Below are 20,485 nucleotides of genomic sequence, written 5' to 3'. Positions count from 1 at the left end.
TCGAATATCACATAGGGCAAAAGGGAAGGGCATCAATAGAATAAGTTTTAGAAGAATGGCCTAGCATGAGCGGAATATATTTTAATCTCAATCTCAATAGTACATATCTGTCTTGTAGATTCGTGACAAATGTCAAGTAAGAAATTGGTGTGTTACATATACTAGGAGCTATATGATATTGCCTCACTATACTTAGATTATGGTTAATGTCACATCTCGTTTTACTAAAATGATCTGATAAACGAGCCTTCAATTCTTTATTAGATATTGTCAAACATAGCTTCGGATCTGCATGCAAGTTAAGTAGGCCAATTGCCTGAAGGTTAGTTTCAATATATTTTAACCATTTTATTTTGTCTACACCATCTAAATTCTGACAACCGTTCAAGATGCCTCTGGTTAGGCTTAGCGTTTCTTTTCTCCAGACTGAATGCCACAAAAGGATCGGTGCAATACGAATCTCATCTGCTATGTAAGGAACATTCAGCTCAGAATGGCAGTTGTAAGAGGAACAAGATTGTGGGAAACATATCAATCTTTTCAGAAAACCGTCCTCTATACACTGCAATCTTGATATATCTGATAAACCCCAGACAGCTGCCACATAAGAAGCAATAGATAATGTTTTTGCCTTGTAAATCTTTATTGTTACTTCTAACGGCTTTGATTCTAGTGTTTTTACAAATCTAAAAAGCTCTCTAATACTTATTTAAATTACGATTCCTCTGTTAATCACTATATTTTACCAGGTATTCTTCCTATCAAAGATGATCCCTAGATAATTAAATGAATCCACATCTCTAGATTTCGTTCTTCGATAAACACTCTAGGGTGTTTCTGCGGTCTTGTACCTGCTACAAGTACAAAATACTTAGATTGGTTTATCTTCTTGTCCAGATTATTCATACATTTTACATACTCCTCTATGAGTCTCTGCTGTACATTACCAGTTTGTGCCAGGAGAACTGCATCATCTGCATGGAGGAGTATCTGGACAGGAGATTAATTAATAAAGGGAACATGTGTAGTAGTGCCTACCAGAGCTGATTCCATGGCATTGGTGTACAATGCAAATAAGAACGGGGCAAGAATGCACCCCTGCCTCACGCCATGAGTAATTCTAAAGTATATTCCACATTCACCTTCTTTCCCATACCGAATACAAGCTGTAGCATCCGTGTACATCTCTCGAATAAAATTAATTATCTGGATGTCTATGCCCATGGCCTCCATTATTACCCATAAATTGGAATGGACCACACAGTCAAATGCGGCCGATAGATCCATAAAGGCCATTTGAAGATGGCCTTTCTTAGCCGCCGTATACTTTGCAATTAACAAGTTTAGATTAAGGCACTGATCCACACTCCCCTTTCCTTTTCTAAAGCCATATTGGCTGAGGATTATTATATTCCTTTCATAGGCCCACTCCTCCATTCTATTCAAAATTACCCACCCCATTAATTTAGCGGTGGTGTCTAAAAGGATATAGGCCTATAATTTTTCAGAATGGCCTTGTCCCCTTTTTATGAATTGGTATTATGACCGTCTTTTTCCAAGATGCCAAAACCCCAGTTCGAACTATGGTATTCAAAACATTTGTAAGTAATGGGGCCCACAGATCCTGATTATCTAAAAAGAAATCAATCGGGACCCCATCAGGACCAGGGGCCTTAGATCTTTTGGTTTCATTGAGAGAGTGTTTTAATTCTTCCAAACTAAAGGATAAAGTGTCTCCGGAGCTAGAAGGTGACAAGTCTCCAAGTGAGTCTTTTACCTCCCCTAACTTACCCACAATTTGTCCAATGTATTTTGCAGTATACAGTTTTTCCCCATTTCCAAACAACCCCATTTTTTCCTTGCAATAGGAGGCTTCTGTAATGAGTTATCAGGTAATTTCTGCCTTTGTCCAAATGAGGTGTGGTAGGTGACTGCAGCATGATCACTAAAGGCGTTAAAACATGTCTTAATATTAGTGAAGTATCATTTAATGGTTTTGGAAACCAGAATATAATCAATGGTTGAGTAATAGGAGTGAGTGGAAAAGTGAAATCCAATTAGCCAGTTTTAATGTCATATGGGTTAATTATCTCAAGGCAGTTGGCCATTAATATCCTACTGAGAATGTTTCCATAATCATTGTGGCAAAAATGAGAGAGGGGATCCCCATCAACATCAATCAGCCCACATGCAGTAGAGCCAACCCTATTACAACTGTGGGCATTGAAGTCACCCATCCAGACAATATCACACAATTTGTAGGATGAGCAATATCTGCTTCCAGGGGTTCCAAAATCGTTGCCCATTACCTTCAAAATTATTATTGTAGAAATTAATAACTATCCAGTTCCGACCTTTATATGCCTCCCAAAGAAGAATATGGTAATACATTGTAGTATTTAACAATTTAATTACCTTTAGTCTAAGTGTGTTTGCCACTAATTTTACTATTCCTCCTCTAGAGCGACTGGCACTAGAATCTATTGCAGGTGTCTGGAAAGATCGTTACCCATCTAGGTTAATCTGGTCAATTTCCCAGGTTTCCTGAAAGCATAGTATGTCATATTGGGTCACCAGAGCCAACCAATCTGGTTGATCAAGGAGTGGGCCAACAGAAACTCCTGTGAATGCTTTGGTGAGTGTCCAGGGAAAGAGTGGCAATAATCTCCAGAAAGAAAATGTTTTACTCCTTCATGGTACAATGATGCAGGACCAACAGCATTAATTAATGGAACAAAGGGTTTCTCCATGCCAACTTTTATAAAGGTTTTGAATTTTATTTCTGACAATTAAATTTGATTATGGATACACAGATGTATTTCTATGTGCAACGTCTAAACTGTCACCAGAAGACATTTGGAGAGCTAGAATTTGAGATTTGCTGTTTGATATTCAACATGTTGAGTGCATGATCTTTCTAAATAAACCTGAACATTAAAACTAAAATTGCTTACTTGAAAGTCCATATAACATCTTCCCAAAACAGTCTTGCTTTTTATAGTACATTCCACATCACAATATAATTTATTTAAAGTACTACTCCTGTTTCCAATAAGAGCACAGTAAAACATATACATCGTTCTCTATGTTTTAAACTCTGCTGTTTGCTGAATTCAGAATAGTAGTGTTTCTGTGCTTGTACATGTCACATTATGATTTGAACAACATAATCGCAAAAGCATAGCACAAACTGTGCACAAGTCTGTAAACTATTTTCTCCATACTCGCTGAAGAACTTCCTATAGTGCGAAGTTGTTTATACTATCTAATAAATTAACTTACATGTTAATGTAACATAGCTTTTGAGTTAAGTACTACCAGAGTTTGTCTTCAAGTCTCCTTTGTATTCGATGTAAAAGGAAGTTATGCTAGCAGCTTCTGAATTGAACATAATACTCCTAGACAACATAGCTGTAATAAGCAATTTGTGAAGGTGTACGGTAGTAGTTTTTGAGACCTGTGTTAATTGTTGCTCCACTTTAGTGGAATCTCAGGCCAGAAGTACATAACAGCTGATTAAGTTCTCAACATGCAAGGCTGGGCATGCTGTAATTTGCCCGACAAATAGCTGGGTGATTGTTTCAGATATTCAATTAATGATACGTAATTGTGATCTATAACTAGTGAGATAGACTGTAGTAGCAAGTTTCAAAAACTCAGTTAAACAAATTAGTAGATCAGCTAACGCCACACAGAGTAAGACACACTAGTTTTTTCAATAATCACCGAGTAGTTTATCCCTTTTGTGAAGTTGTGAAGGGTCATTAGGCTACAGTGAGCAGCTGAGGGACAGCTTTCAGGATTTAGTTGAATGCCCCGGGAAATAATGTTTATTGGTTAAATCTGTGTCATTAAATCACTGTTACCTATAATAAAGTGGTGCCATGTATGCTGCATAATGATTATCTGATAAGAAATTGGCATTCCACCTAAGGAGAGCAATGGCTTTCTGAGATTACTCGGGAAATGGCCAAATTAGGCCTAGATATTTTGACAGTAGATGGGCACAATCATACATCATTAAAAGAACATGCACAAACCAACAAAAGGTAACAGAAAAGTACCTGACAGATGCACATGTTTAAGTTTGGATGGTCTGAAATTGTGAAAGAAAAGATTTGGTGTGAGAGGGGTGGAAAGCTGAACTGTAAGGGAGGGAAAAGAGTGTGTTGAAAGAATAGGAGATGGCACATTTTCAAATGTGAATGCAAACTATCAGTACAGGGAATATTCCATTGATAAACAGCATATTAGGCCTGGAAGCAATAATTGACTACATAAAGAGAGTCAGGTCAACTTAACGCAGGAATTGACTATACGTAAGAATCGGTATCACTCTTTAGTTAATAGTTTTCAATTAAAAATGTAGATGTAAACTTTAAAGAGGCATGGGAACAGCTGGAAGCCATTTTAATTACTAACCAGCTAGCTACTACCTTTATTCTAAAGAAAGACACTGACAACACAGTCAAAACAGTAGGGGAGTTGCAAAATGCGATGGCCATTGTCAATGAAGACAGGAATATGCTATTAAGAGACATTCAATGGTTAACTACTGATTAAATAAACTAAGCAGAAATTGTACATTAATTGATTTGCAAAAGGCAAATACTACTTTGAGTAAGGCACATGCTCAAGTAATATGTCTTGGACAGTCAGTAGGTAGCAGATTCAGAGAGAATAAGAGATCAAGAGACATCACTGGCACCATAGATTCAGTGATTTTAAACAATTAAATAAACAAAGACATGGACTTAAACCAGAACATGAATGGTAAGCAGCCAGGCCCAGATCTTCAGAAACACAATGTAGAGATATATAGGAATTCAGATGGAGACAGAGAAAGGGGTTATAAAGAGAGGTATGTTTTTTTCCCAAAAAAAGAGGGAATTATGATGAAATGACATCAAGGAAGAATAGAAGATCTGGATGATATCCATAAAATCTGTGAAAAATAAAGATCCTCAACTGGTAGACAATTATAAATATGCTAAATATGTTAAATCCATCAGGAATTTAATAACCCAATATCGTAAAAATACCCATTAATCTGCTAAAGAATATGTTTATTGTTTAACTAAATATCTTCACATGATCTTTCGGTGATACTGCTAGGATGTTTTATATTTCTTGGATGTTTTCGCCTGAGTACGGGACTTAAAGCTTAGGGTCAGGAGGTTACCCACTTGTCATCTATAGAGAGATGAGATCTGCGGAAATGTACTACTTTTAGAAAAACAACATGATGCAATTAGGGCTGATTAGATGCTCACCTTTTGGAAGGATGAAATGCCAACACTTATGCTCAGCAAAGGAAGCGCTTTACAGCTTCAAAAAAATGTATGACTTTCTAAGGTACATAATGGTTTATGTAGCTCAAACGTTTGTCACTTATAATACCCTTGACTAGATCATTTTTATTGCTACCATCTAATATGATGTTCATAATATTACTGTATTCAAAAATAATCCCAAACCTCATAAAATCCTTCTCCTACAAGCAAAATAGCTGAAATCAATAGTACTTGAGAATTGCAGCTGGAAGGTGGGAATCCTAAAATCTTTCGAAAAGTAACTTGTATTCTGAAGGGTGAAAGGATGTATCCTCAATACCTGAATCTAACGTGGCTATTTCAGTCCAAAAACAATAACAATCCTGGCTTTTTTTTAGTTATCGGTACAAAGTTTCCGGAACTAATTGAAATCATCGATATGAACCCTCAAGGCAGGAGCAAGTAACTACATCAAGGTCCAATGTATGGTCGGAAAAATATAAAGCACCACCAACTATAATTAGATACATTGAGCCCATCATCAGATTTAGATTGTGCAACAAAACTTTAATAACAAAGGAGCCCTTCTGCAAGTCAAAAATCTACTCTCAAGACGATATCTTATAATAGAGTGAGAAACTCCCCAAAAAATGGAACCTTCATCAGGACATCCTACATAGAGGACAGAATATCAATTCGGTGTCATCTTCCACACAGATGTCTGAATGTATTGCGCAGCTGATAAAAAAACAGTCATTTAAAATGGGCTTCTTGATACTTTCATATGAAAAAGAAAAAAATAATTTGTAGGGAGCCTCAGGGCTCTGTGTTGTCCCTTTGCATTCTGAATCTTTGCATGTTCCCTTTAGCTTTACTTATTCAATCCTTTGGTTTATCTGTGGTAATTTATGCCTACGACAGCGATACGTTTCAAACTTAAAAGTGATTCTAAAATTATCTTAACTACTTTGCAACACTGCCTCCAAAGTGTGGAGTAATGTATCCAGAGAAACACATGAAAGTTGAATGGTAGAAAAACTGAAATCTTGTACCCTTTCAGGCATTCATTGGCCTTGGAATTTGCTTTCTGGCCATCTTGCTGTGGACAAAAAAACAGCACCTGTGCAATGTGTTGGAACACAGATTTAAATTTAATGCTGGACTAACTTTTCAAAAGCAGATCAATTCTGTTGTTAATTTATGTATGGAGCAATTTTACATACTAAAGCTTATTCTACAATTATTTACATTTCTCCTTAAGTCCAAATTCTAAATGCATTTTTCGCAGTCAAATTGGAATATCGCAATGACATCTAATTGGATTCCGACAAGATCTGAAAAAATGCAATTGGTTCAAAACACAGCAGCAAGGCTGGCTTTGAATTTTAACATAACAATTGCAGTTCCACAGCTCTGACTTAACTGCACTGGCTTCCAGCCAAATGGAGGATTATGTTTAAATCTTGCTGCCTTGCATTTGGTTCCTGGCCAAACCCGTTCTTTGGTAAAGATAACAAATTTCAGTGAACCACTTATGGAGGACGTGCATTCTCTCTGGCGACAGCTAAGCACTGGAATTTGTTATCATTATTCCTCTGCTCCCAAGATTCCTTGCTACAATTCAGAAAATTGTTGAAACCTGGCTTTTTCCAAGATAGCTAGTAACTTTGCCTGAGGTTATTCTGTTTTTTCTTAAGATGTCTGACAGTTCTCTTTTCTATTTAGGTTTGAGTGCCAATATACCTAGGGGGGGGGGGGGTGCTTGTGCTTTCTCAATATTAAAATAATTAGTTGAAGATTAAATGACCTCAAAAAATGTAACATTGCAGATTTCAAGCACCTCATTTACTGGCTGCCCTTGCATTGTAATTGATAGAGGTTCTGAAAATATGTGGTGATAAAGATCAGGGAAAATTTGGTTTTAATTGTGCAGACTGAAGGACAGGATGGCTTCTCTTAGTGTGAGGCACCATCTGACAAAATGCTATATGATTAATCAACTGAGTGATGAAAAATAGGGCACACTGTGTTCACCATTTAACTGGCAATTAATCAGCAGGAAGAAAGGGAGGAGACAACCAAATGTTAACAGCATGACCAAAACAGGAAGAAGTTAATCTTGAATTATAAGCATGTTCTTTTATTTTGATTTTAGAATGGCATAGACTTTCCAAAAACAGCTCCCTTTGTTTCTATAAAAGACCTATATAATCATTAGCTATTGGAATCAAGGGACCTACATGAGGCAAAGAAGAAAAAACTCTAAAATTAAACCTATGCAAGGAGAAAATGTGTGTAACGTTTGTGTCCCTGTTAGTCATACTGTTATAGAAAATGTCTGCAATAAATAAATATGAAACCCGGTCATCTTGAATAGTATGACAACAAAGGAGTTGAACTTCTAGACTTTGGTAAGCTTGTTCTCTATGCTTATTAGAATGAGGTTGATGACAAGATGAAAAAGCGTACTCAATTCCTAATGCCTTGCAAAGAACTTTCCAGAAACTTGTCAGGAACCATATTCTGCAAGCATCTTACTTCGAAGATAGTTGAGTTAGCTCTAGCCGATGGAAGGAAAGTCTGGAGTAGGACAAAGAATATTGTCATCTTTAGAGGATGTACTACTTGAGAGAACCAAGTACAAACTACATTGCCCATGATTCCTAAACTATCATTCCCTGTGGAAATAGCGGTGGCCTTCTTTGACAATGAATATACATTTCCTCAAAGCTCAGAGCCTCCTTGCCAGACAATCTAGTTCTTTAGTTTCTGTAGCCAGTACCTTCCTATACGAAACTCAGAATAAGTTGAGGAGAGTTAATTCCACAGGCTTCTCAGATTCTGAAACCGAAAAATATGTTTAGGGAAGAATTGTAAGAATGCAATTGTATTAAGGTAGTGAATTTGGACCCTATATTCACAGAATGTGTCATCAACTAGAAATGAAGTATTAACTACACCTAGTGTGATCATGGGCAAGATCACACACAAGTGAGACTAGGACACAGGGGGGCCTTTTCCTGGAGGCACTACCAATCTCTCAAACAACGGCAGAAGCGTGCCTCAACCACCTGAGACAGATGGATTCCTCAAGCTTCAAGATATCCTTCAGGCCATAACAGCATCCCAGGAGGAGTTAGAGACTAAAATAGATACCTTGGGCGCTGATTTGGGCATCCTTCATGATTATCACAGGCACCTGGCTGATAGGGTAATTAGGAATAAACGAGAACTGGCAGATATACTGCCTGCGATTACCTCAGGAACTGAGAGACTTACCACCATGGAGTACAAACTTCGTACGCTTGAACTTAGAGCAGAGAATGCTGAAAATCACTCACGCTGCAAAAATATACATGTGGCGGGCCTGCCCGGAAAACTTGAAGGATCCAACATGATAGATTACCTTGACACATGGCTTCAAGAAGAAGTAGCACTTAAGGGCCTCTCTTCATTCTTTGCTCTGGAACAGGCCCAATGAGTGACAACCAGGTTGCCGCTCCCAGAAACACCCACCCCCACGGCCGGCTGTAGCCTGCCTACTCTACTATAAAGAATGTGACCACATCTTGATGCAGGCTCGCCACAAAGGAGATCTCCGAATTGTAAACACCATGGTAAGAATCTTCCAAGACTTCTTACATTAAGTGCAGAGGCAAAGGCCTTGTCTCAGGAGGCTAAGAAAAGTATGAAGCAGATGGGCCTTTCATATGCAATGCTGGTCCTGGCCCGGCTGAGTGTGGCAGCACCTGATGGCACCAGGTTCTTTCGATCCCCACAGTAAGTTTGGAGTTGAATTGATAAACAGCCGCAGCTGTGGCCCAGTTGGGGCCCCTAACCAAAGCACACGTCAGCTCCGATGCCCCTAACAAGCTGAAGCACAACTTGGAAGACGGAAAGTAATGGAGGTGGCGGCGCCGATGAGTGGCAGAGGTACAGGCCGCCAACACCTGAGGGAGATTGTGCTGTGTGAGACTCAGACTTTGATCACTGATAGAGCTTTTCTGAAGACTCAAGCCTGGTGCTGCCCAAAGTGACCCTAGAACATCTGGTGAAATTCTCTGAAGCCTTGGACACGCTAGTTACATTTTGGGGGACTTATGCTACAGGGCTGAGATCCTTACTGAGAGGGAGTGTGAATCCTGCCTGAGTTCCTTTCATGGACTGGGGGAAGAACTCCTATGTTTAACATTAGATAGAGGAACTGTTGCCTGAGGTGCTCTTTGGGCTACCCCCCCACTTAGAGAAATGAGGGGAAACTCACACGACTTGCTGACACTTGTTTTTCCTGGGGAGTGGGCATTGGGATAATAGTTTTGCTTGAATTCTTGGGGACCCATGAGTAGCAAAATCTTGCACGGAATGTCTGCACTGCAAATGTATGTTCTTATCCCGCAGTCTTTTTCTCCGCAGGGAATCACAACGCGGTCGTTACAACGACCGTGTTGTGATTCCGCATACCATTACTCCACAAGTCGGAACAACGACTTGCGGAGGGGGGGCGCTAGATGTTGGAATAGTATAATTTACTATTCCAACTCCAGTCTGTGCGGACAATAGGACAACACCTCCCCCCCCCCCCCCCGCAAGTTGCTGTTCCGACTTGCGGAGTAATGGTATGCGGAATCACAACGTGGTCGTTGTAACAACCGCGTTGTGATTCCCTGTGGGGAAAAAGATTTATGGTAAACGTTGTTTACCCTGCACTGCATGCGGGGATCCTGAGGGATGGGAAAGGATATCAGGAATGGAATATGCGTGCCACCAATCTTGACATAAATGCCTCTCCTGGAACATCCATGACATGCATGATATGTCTAAGTGCTATAAAATGTTTTCTTACATAAATAGGAGATGACTTCAAATAGAACTTTTACAGGAAACACACCCGATGGCTGAGGGGGCTGGCACTTCAGCACCGCTAGAAAGGCCAGGCATACTACACCACATACTCGGTTTATGCCAGGGGGTCCTGATATGGATTCAGGCTGGGAGTACTATTTTAACATAAGGGGGATTTATCAGACCCAGAGGGCAGATACGTTGTGGTGCTGAGACAACTAGAGGGCCGAGAAGTAGCAATAGTAGACATATACTCCCAAAATTCGAATCAGAGCGCTTTTCTAGCTAATTTATCAAGATCCTTGGCCCAGCACTTAACTCACCCGATCATAATGGAGGGAGATTTTAACTCTGTGGAAAACCTGCGGATGGATAGCTTTCACAATCAGTTGCGGGACTCTCAAACCATCTGCATGGCCCGTACTTTTGCGGACTGGTAGCCGAAATGGGGTTTGTTGCCTCCTGGTGGCTAACGCATCTACAGGAGCGGGAATACTCCTTCTCTAGACTACATGAAGGCCACATCTGTCTTGACATAATCCTCTGTACACTGGGATACTGGCTGTTCCGAACTGCATGCACTCTCCGTGAGCACAATCAAGACAGTTTTGTGCCTGTACAGAGCAATTCGAGAGGATCTACGACGACTGCTGGAGCACTTGCGGGCACAGTGGGAAGTAGATCTGGGAGTCCCTAGCACTGATATGGGGTAGGAATCTATCCTAGAGAGAACACCAAAAATATCCCGAAATGCCTGCTTCAAATTAATCAATTATGTCCTCCAGAGGTCATAACTCAATCCAGAGTGGATTGGTAGATATTTCCATCTGGTTGATGCAGCCTGGCCCCGTTGTGTGGAAGTGGGAGCTCATATCCTACACATGTTCTGGTCATGTCATGTCCCTCGCTGCGCAATTTCTGGGAGAAGGTTACGAATAGGATTGTGGCTATCATTGAAAAGGAGATTCCTTGCTCCCCTGGCCATTGTCTCCTGGGGTGGTTTCCACATACTTCCAAAACCAAGGTCCAGGACTTGGTGTTCATATTAGCCAAGCGAGAAATCAAGGGAAATTGGAAATTACATGGAGGGCTTTGGTTGAATACCTGGAGGAGAGAAATGGGCAGGATGTGAGGGGAGGATACTCCTGAGAGAGGCCAGGCGAGGGATTGGTACATTAGACAAGGCCCGCGCCTGGGAAACCCTTGTAGTTCGTTTTATTAAATTTCAATACAAGGGTCCACCATATGATGATTCAATTATTTCTTTAAATATAACCAAACAGTCCAGTGTCCTTTTTTATTCTGTTGGTGCTCGTATATAACAGGTATGTCCAGCATAAAACATCGAAATCAGCCAACGTGTTTCGTCCAAAACAATGGACTTCTTGAGTGAAAAAATCACCACAAAATAGATGTGGAAGTCCTTTTGGTTCACTTTTCAATGGGACAGGTCAATCTATTGCCCTAGGGAATCCTGTGAGTCGCATTTACATAGAAATCAATGAACTGTGTAAGCAATGCCGTATATGCAGATAGAAAATGAGACCGAAGTAATAATTATGTCAACTCCAAACAATTCCAAATTAAGGAAATACGGGGTCCATCAACCCCGGTGTAGGCACCAAAATCCATGCCGGAGGGCACTGTTGTATTCCGCTTTAGGTGTCCGTATATAGGTTTGAAACATGTCCTTAGATAGGCATACGATCCCAGTCCTTATTTAGGCATTAGCCATGCTATCCAAAAACAGGCATGGTCACCTACATCCATCCACCCCAACATCACAACGAGTTCTTAGAAACCAGACCCGTAAGCTCTTGGGAGTTTCGCCTAGCACAGGATTATTGATTCCTCCAAGAACTCATTTATTATGCATGAACCGCTATTCCTTAAGGGTTCATTCCCGACGTCTTCCTCTCCCCGACTTTACGTCAATGCTAACATTCCAAGGCACCTACCAGGTATAAATATACCTTCCCTTGCCCAAGCAAGTAGGAGGAGACCTCGACTTTAGAGGAGCCCGTGTCCCGGCCTGACACGCTGACAAGAGATGCAGTCATCCCTGCTCGCAGAGAATCCTCTTCCAGTGTTCTGACTCCCTTTGTGGGGTGTTGGAGTTCGGGACCCGGAAATAAATTCCCACCTCTCTCATTCTCAAGGTATGGAGCTGACTGGAACCTAGAGGGACTCTTGGCATACTATACTAAACTATAGAATAACATCCTATAGAATACAGCACCTACTTCTTACATAGTACTACACGTAGGTTAGGTACACTGGGTAGAACTAGTTCGAGAAGCATCTTATGAGTACTCGCATTTTTAGCCTATGTTATTTATGTATATGAATATACGTGACATAGCTACAAGAGAATGCTAGCGCAGTATTATTTCTTTCTACTGCTTACGCTTTACATAATATATCTCGCATACTGTCTTGTGATTATAACAGCTCATATCTTTTACAGGAGAAAAAAGAGTGTTCAATAAATCCTTTAATTGAAACGCCCGTCTATTCTTTCTGTGTAAACTCTGAAGAAACTAAGCATGCACGATTAGCTGAGTGAAACGGTTATCTGTTGTTTCCAAGATTCTCAGAGTGTTCCGATTCTAAAAGGAAACAAAGTTGTCATGTTTATGCGGTTGCCAGAAACTACTCCCTTCTTGTTTACAAGGAGTTTCTAGTGGCCTCTGAGTTAGCTGGTACAAATTAATTAAGTTTAATATACTCGATAGGGGCATACTGACCTCAGTCCTATGCCAAATCTATAGGGTATATTATTCCAATGCGCAGAGCCTATTAGGGAAATAGGAACTACACTACAGCACTACGCCCATTGTATCACTGCACGTCAGATGATGAGACCATCAGTTTTATTACTCCAGACCCGACACCCTCATAGCTTCACCCAGAGCATCACAGAGGCTCGCTCCATTCTTTCATGCCTCTCTACTGCAGAATTAGACACACTGGTAAATCATAACAAATGTATGACCGCACTTCGACTTATGGGGAGGGAGGGGAATGTTTAATTACATTTGGAGAGACACCTCACCAGTTCTGAGGATGCATCACTGCTGTTTAGGAGGAACTGTATTTTAAATAAAAAACATTACTGTATATGTAATGTGTGCACTACAAAACGCCAACAAAATGTATTTAGAATAAAAAAAGTTTATTTTCATTAAGCTTGGTCTTCAGTAGATTTTGAGATATTCGGGATTTAAAAAGTCGCTAAGAAAGATTGAAAAGTTTAACAGTTTTGCATAACTCTGCCTTTTAAACTCGCGAATAAAGACTATCAATCACAGTTTATTGTTTTATTTCACAATGTGATTGGCTGGATCAGGGATGAAAAATGGTTTTGATAGGCATGTTGAAAGTCGCAAGTCAGAGGTGACTCAGAGTTTTGTGGTTCAGAAAATATACATAACGCATATAAAAGATGTATGTAAATTTTGTCCACTTCCCTGGGGCACACATAGCCAGCAATCTGCTACTAACCATCACTCGACACTTTGCTGCCATGCTGGTGATTCCTAAGGCCGCTGTATGTCTGTCTTCAAAGAAATATTCCTAGTGACCTTTTCTGTAGATCACAAAGTCAGGCAGAAGGTGTTATGGCTACTTCTCTTATCAGATATACCATTGCATGTTGAGTCTAATTCAAGATTGTACTCCTGTATACTGTACCTCCTATCTACCCAAAGTTCCTTCCTGTAATTGATTACGGCCTCCTACATGCAAACATACCACTTGCTTCGGTCTAAACCACACTGAAAACCCAACTCCCTACATAACATTGGAGGTTCCATAATCCTTCCGTCACACATTGAGCATTGCGCTTATGTTCTTACAAGAATTTGTGAAATTTCAAGTTACGCGTGTGTTTGGGCAGCCTTGCTTAGCTTTGCTGTACTGCAGTCAGCTGACTGCTTTTGCCACTGGAGTAAACCCCTAAAAGAAACCCCCCACAAAGAGCCATCCGCTCACCTGTTCTGGAGACTGCTTTGGAGGAGTCAGTCTTCTCTGCGCTTCCACTCACCTGAACGAAAAAAAGACAACAAAAACAATTGATGTAAATCAGATGACTACTCTGAGTGCCTCACTCGAGAGAGCAACAATCACAGGTTAGAGGTGCTAGAAGGGGCATGAAAGGTCAAAAAGAGAGGATTATAACATCTTGTGCAACTAAAATGCATTCTAAGTTTAGTTGAAATCTCAGACTGAATTAAGTAACTCTTGCTAGTAAACACTTAAAAAGTAAAGTGTGGCAAAAAATACTTATTGAACATTCCCTAAAGCTTGCAGAATAGACTTTTCAGACTCAAAAGTAGTTGGGGACAATCTACAGAAAATACAAGTGGAAAAGGGGGAATTATCCCTGAACAGATTTCCAGCCCCCTCCCATCTGATTTCTTCGCACTCACTGACATTCAACAATCTTCCTTGGTTCTCTGCCTCCAGTCTCACATGAACAGCTCAACAGCTGCTTTCCTTGCCTCACGCCAGTCTCAGTACACCATAGCCACTCCATCGAGTACACAAAGTATCCATGTGCAGCAAGGTGTCCTTCCAACCAGGGTACATATGTGGTACAGTGAGGTTGATGGGAGCAATGTGGCCACTAGATAGGCTAACTATACTGCCTTACAGCATGCAAATGCACTTGCTCCTACAAGTCCCATATGTATTCACTAGATAAACCAGCATAGACCCCAATCCACCAATATCATTGTTCACTGAAGTATCTGTCGTTGGTGCTAGGGGAAGTTCAACAGTGGTCAAAATAAATAAATAACACTATAATTTCTAGGGGAGAGGCAGGGAGCACAACATAGCAGCTCAGCCATTTCTTTGGTTGCTGCAAGACACCAAGCCCATTACCCACACTATAGAAGGCAGAGTCATTATGTTTGGATGCAGAGGCCACGTGTCGTTTTCATTATTAGTTTTGTTTTCTGCAAGTGCTGTAGTTTACTTTGTGCTCTCATTCTATAAGAATGTTGATTGTGGAATGCAGCACACTCTGCAGTTGGATCTGCAGCCGTCCCTTGAATGGACACATGGCTGTGGTGCTCAATTGAACAACTTCACATACTTCATTAGGTATTAGTATAATTGCAACACCATGTTAAGAGTAGGGAATCAACCGTGCATCATGCCACAGAGAACTGGCTTTTTGTGCTGCTGTGTAGGTGACAGGACATGATGTTGCAGTTTCTCCTGAAGCAGTCTCTAGCAGCAGCTACTGACTTTTAGGGAAGCAAATCATAGCAGGCCAAGACTTACTTAGTGACATCAAGTGGATTAGAAACTCAGAAGTCAGCAAAACACACACCATATTTTAATACATCAATGATCATCCAGTGCCTTCATTTTTAAAAAGAACACATATTTGAATTGACACACAATTAAATCCTAAAACTAAAAGTCCAAATGTACACAATGAAAACTACACCACTCCAGCTATGAACTAGGGAGTTGTGTAGGGACTTTCCAGTGGTGTTTGTCAATGTGTTCCCAATGTCAAATTCCTTATCAGTGAACTCACACTGTAAAAACCCTTCACGTGGCATTTGTCAGGAAATGGACTACGTAAAACCTCTTCATACTGTATTTGTCAGAGAATTCACAAAGTAAAATAGCTTTCTGTTGTATCTGAGTTATTACACAATGTAAAACACCTTTCTACTGCAATTGTAAATGGGACACACCATGCAAAGCCCCATTCTACAGGGTTTGTCCTAGGACTGTAATACATTTGACCAACTTCTCTTTCAGATCTGAGCAAGTGAACTTTTTCATGGGCAAGCTAACATACCTATTGCCCAATTAAATGCAGTTAAAGAAGGGCAACAAAGGGATTGAGCAGAAGTCCGGAGGCCACCTTACTACTGGACCCTAACTTAGCACCTAGAACACCCATTGAGCACTTGCAACTCAAAGTAGTGAGGTATAGCACACCAAGACTTTCTCAAGGAGGTGGTATGGTGTTGAAAGTCTTAACTCTAGAAAGCATACAATAACGCTTAATAAATCGTTGTATAAGCTTTATTTTGACAGCTCACGTCATAAAAGCTATAAAAACCATTTAAATATACAAAAAAAATGTAAAATAGTTAAATCATCAGAACTGCCATACAACAAGTATATTCAACTACTACATTCAAATATCATGCTAAAACCAGACAGTGTCGAGCTAATCGGTACAACAAAAGTATAGCTGTCATTAATACAACATAATGAAGTTAAAATATGCATGAATTGCAGTTTAAAAAACAGAGGATAGGTCCAGGCACCAAACATTTTTCTTATTACATTGTGATTTCCATTAAACCCAACTTACAAGCCCCCCTCAAGGAATCATTATCAGAAAGCTGAAAACTGTGAAGTGCACGTGCAAGGTGTATAGTTAGGCCTTAGGTTAATATCTTGAAGGCTTAATACATCAATGTCCAGTGATTCATTTTGCTTTTAAACAGAAAAGGTACTTTAACCTTCACACAACTAAATATTAAATGTAGAAATACAAATGTACATTGTGACCCCCAAATCTCTCACAACCCTCCTAAAATAGTAATCTGTGTAAGACAACACAATGTAAAATCCACTCCAATGTGTCACAGTTCCCAGTGTAAAATCCATTACTATTCTATTTTCAGAAAGAATGCACTGCAAACATAATCCCTACTACATTTGTCAGAGGTTTGCTCCAAGCTAAGTCCATTCCTATTATATTTGGCATGTGGAGTGTGTTAACAATGCATCTGTCCGTTGCGAACTATAGCACTAACACTTAGTCAGGCTAACAGAACTGTTACACAATAACAATAATGTAATTTAAAGGGAGAAAAGCGGAGTTGAGGAGTCAAATTGTCATAACACGAGATTCAGCAAAACGTTGTGCTGCCGAGCCTCACTCACTCAAAGCAGAGGTCCTGTGACTGTTCATTAATTTGAGAGAAGTGAACTTAACACATTTACACTGAAGGAAGAACGATGATGGGTTCTTCCAGCATCAGAGACGCCCACTAAATGTTTAAGTTGTAAAATAAAAAGTGTTTGTGCCCAAAGTTTTTTTTTCAGAAGACCATGGCTGGCACTGCTGAATGTAAGGGTTATTGAATACCAAGGCTGTCTAGTCTTCATTCCATCTCATGGCTCTTTCATCCACAATTGTACTCTATGCCCATATGTCTCACTGTTCCATGTTCTTTTTCATCCCTACTTTCTCTCTATCGCTGTTTTTTCATCATTCTTTACCTCGTTTTTTCCATGCTTTTATGTCTTTTTCTCCCTTGTTCTAGGTCAAAGTCTCATGAATGAAAAATAAGTCCTGGTCATCATAAATGAGTGTCTGTGGGCCCCACCGGCTCAAATTAAGAACAGACAGTGCTTAGTTTGAGCTGGTGGTTGCTGGTGGAGACCACCATCACTTAGATTTGGGGACCGGCACCAATTTTCCTGATCAGACCTTTCCTGAGAGGAAGACAAAGAAATACGAACAAAGGGGAAAGAGAAGGAGGAGAAATAACATCCCAAAGGGAGAAGCTAGGAACCTGCATAAGGGAGATAAAGGGGGGAGGGTTTTTTGGAAGTTGATTAAAGTGACGTTGAGTGGATTGAAGACTACCCAGCCTTGGTATTCAGTGTACTGACATTTAATAGCACCGGCCAAGGACTTCTGAGCAAAAATTTGGGCACCAGCACTCATTCTTTTACTAATTAAGCACTGGACTGCACAGTAATATGGCTCCACAACGCCATGTGCCAGCTGGGCAGTAGAGAGAGTGGATGGGCTGCAGGCCAGCAAGGAGTGCAAGAAAACCTGTACACGTGGTTCTCGAGCCATGACTTGCCAGGCAAGGCGTGGCTCCTGGCAGCCAAGTCAGCAAGATGGCATCATCGAGTTGCAGGTCAGCGAGCATGTCATGAGTTATACAATGCAACACTGCAACACCCTCAGATTACGTAAACACTGAAGGTACAGTCAGTGTCGAGATGGCAGGAGTTAAGAGAAATCCAAATTATAAACCATATTTAATGAGTAGGGTTTTAAGCAAACGATGATAATAAAATCATAAATATAACATAAAATGAATGACAATATCAGCCACTCATGTACGTACTATGAAGCACAAGCTGGATTATCTCTGTTGGATTAAATGGAGTTTGTATCATTTCCCATTTTACAAACTCGGATGAATGACTGCTTCAGCACCAAAAGAATACGAAACTTTGAGTTATTGGTCACACACACATTTATCTCTGCAGGGAATTCTCAATCCACTTACAGTTCTTATCCACTAGAAATTGAAAAACATACAAAATAATATATCATTGTAATTTAAAATAAAGACTGTATTCAAAAGCAATCCGGCTTTCTTTTGATATTTCAAGATTTTTTGTGTAGTTCAAAGCTCATGAACTTGTAGAAGTCAGATAGGTAGTCTGCCACCCATCTTTGAATATGGTTTTGGTATTGGTGCCAGTCTTGCTTTGTGGGTGCTGTTGGCGATAACCTGTACAGGAGCACTGATGCCGCAACGTGGTCTTTCTATATGGAAAGAACTGCAAAATCATCCACAGAGCCTCCATCATGACTGTCAGCCCAGTAAAGCCTCCTTACGCATTAGGAATCACATGTGCAAAGCTGACTGGGATCCATTAACACAAACATTAACACCATATCGTATCTCCTCACCCTAGTGGTTCCCATATAATGGTCATTTTTCCTCTGTTATAGACATCATCTCCCTCCATGGAAATATTAAGCAAGATAATTTGAGATAGTAGCACATTAGGCATTTAGACAATTATTCTGGGCTGCAAGCAGTTGTGAGGGTCACTGCTGCATGCCCAGGAAGGGTCGCCCTAAAATGTCAGGCTAAGTCTGAAGTTCCCAACAGGCGTGTGAAACACAAGGCACTGGCTGTACGCCAAAGTCTGTTGGGGAATACAGGGCGTTCCACTAGCAGCATACTAAGGTCCTTAACTGGTGCCTGGAAACTCGCATAAAGAATTAAGCGGCCTTTATGGTGGGCCAGCTGTGTACACTTTCCTCTGCATGTGGGTGGACTGCATGCACCACAAGCTGGTAGCTCGACTAGGCTTGGTACCTGGCCATCCAGACTCTGTTTACCTCATTTCTGAACCATCCTCTTAGTGGAGGCTCGGCGATAACAGGGTCCCTGTCACAAGGGAGCACGAGTTGCCTACCACCTATACCAGGCTTGACAGGACAATGGACAAGTTCTCAAATCCTCTAACTACTTTTTGGCACATACGCTGGAAACGAATCAGCAAGGCATGCCTTTCATCTCAAAGTCTAGGGTTCTTAAACTTTTGGCTTCTGTGGAGTCAGAATCTGGCTACCCCAATTATATCATTATTGGCATCTAGGGACCCCCCACTGAGTCATTAGTTGGAATCCGGGGAGCCCGGCTCAACAATTTTGATTGGAACAACAAGATAATAGCACACATTCATCAAACAAAAGATGAGATATTTTACTTTATTCACAAAGCAAGATAAAAAAACTACATTTTAATTTTAGTGGGAAGCCTGGAGCTTTTCTATATTCAACTGATGCCACCCATCCGTCATACCATATATTCTGTTTCATGCACTTGCAGTGCTCCCATTAATCAATCCCCAATAATCAATCTGAAATCACCAACTTAATTTTTTACCTCCAACTTCAAATTCCTTCACATTTACAGAGCCTTTTACATTTTTTAATTTTACATTTTGTTTGTTTATTGGTTTTCTCTCTATTAATCTGTTAATATGAATTAATTTTCTAAACCCGAGTTTCTTAACAGTAGTCTGGGGACTCCTGGGGGTCCACAACACATACAAAGGGTGCCTGTGACTGTCTACAAAAGGAAATATTGGCAGATTATTAAAGTATATACGCAAAAAAAGCAAAATTGAACATTTTAAACATTTGGTTAATGTATGTGCCGACAAAAAGAACTTTAGTTGTCATTCAGTGGGGGGTCCACAGAAGTCAAATGGTTAAGAGCTGCTGAATTTGGCCTTTTAGGATGCCACATTAAATTTGGTTTGTTGCAAGGGTTGTGAAAAACGTAACTGGCAGCCTCCTTTTTGGCCTACTCAGAGTGTGCCTGTTATGGTTAGGCTTAATTTTAAAATGTGTTGACTGACTTTTAAATAGCGGACTGGCACGCAGCCCCACTGTCTAGTCTTGTTTTTTTTGTATTGCATGAGGCATATGTTCTTTTCTTGAATGTTACACCTGCTTGCTTTGTGTGAACAGGATGCACGTGGATCTGCAAAACCAAAGGGAATGATGGACGGAGTGTTGAACATTGCAAGCACTCACCCCCAGTCAACTGATCTGG

At 40.4% G+C, this 20,485-nt stretch overlaps 1 protein-coding gene across 3 annotated transcripts in view; it reads right to left on the bottom strand.

The window, feature by feature from the left end:
- PER3 (period circadian regulator 3) overlaps nt 1–20,485 on the bottom strand; it is a 560,237-nt gene that overhangs the window by 382,139 nt on the left and 157,613 nt on the right. For all 3 annotated transcript variants that reach the window (XM_085604511.1, XM_085604529.1, XM_085604520.1), the window contains exon 3: nt 14,109–14,160. The gene's annotated coding sequence lies outside the window, so the exon portion shown is untranslated. The remainder of the gene's footprint in view (nt 1–14,108; nt 14,161–20,485) is intronic.

This window comes from Triturus cristatus, chromosome 1_2, assembly GCF_964204655.1.
Source record: "Triturus cristatus chromosome 1_2, aTriCri1.1, whole genome shotgun sequence".
Taxonomy (NCBI): domain Eukaryota; kingdom Metazoa; phylum Chordata; class Amphibia; order Caudata; family Salamandridae; genus Triturus; species Triturus cristatus.
This window is presented reverse-complemented; position numbering and strand designations above follow the sequence as displayed.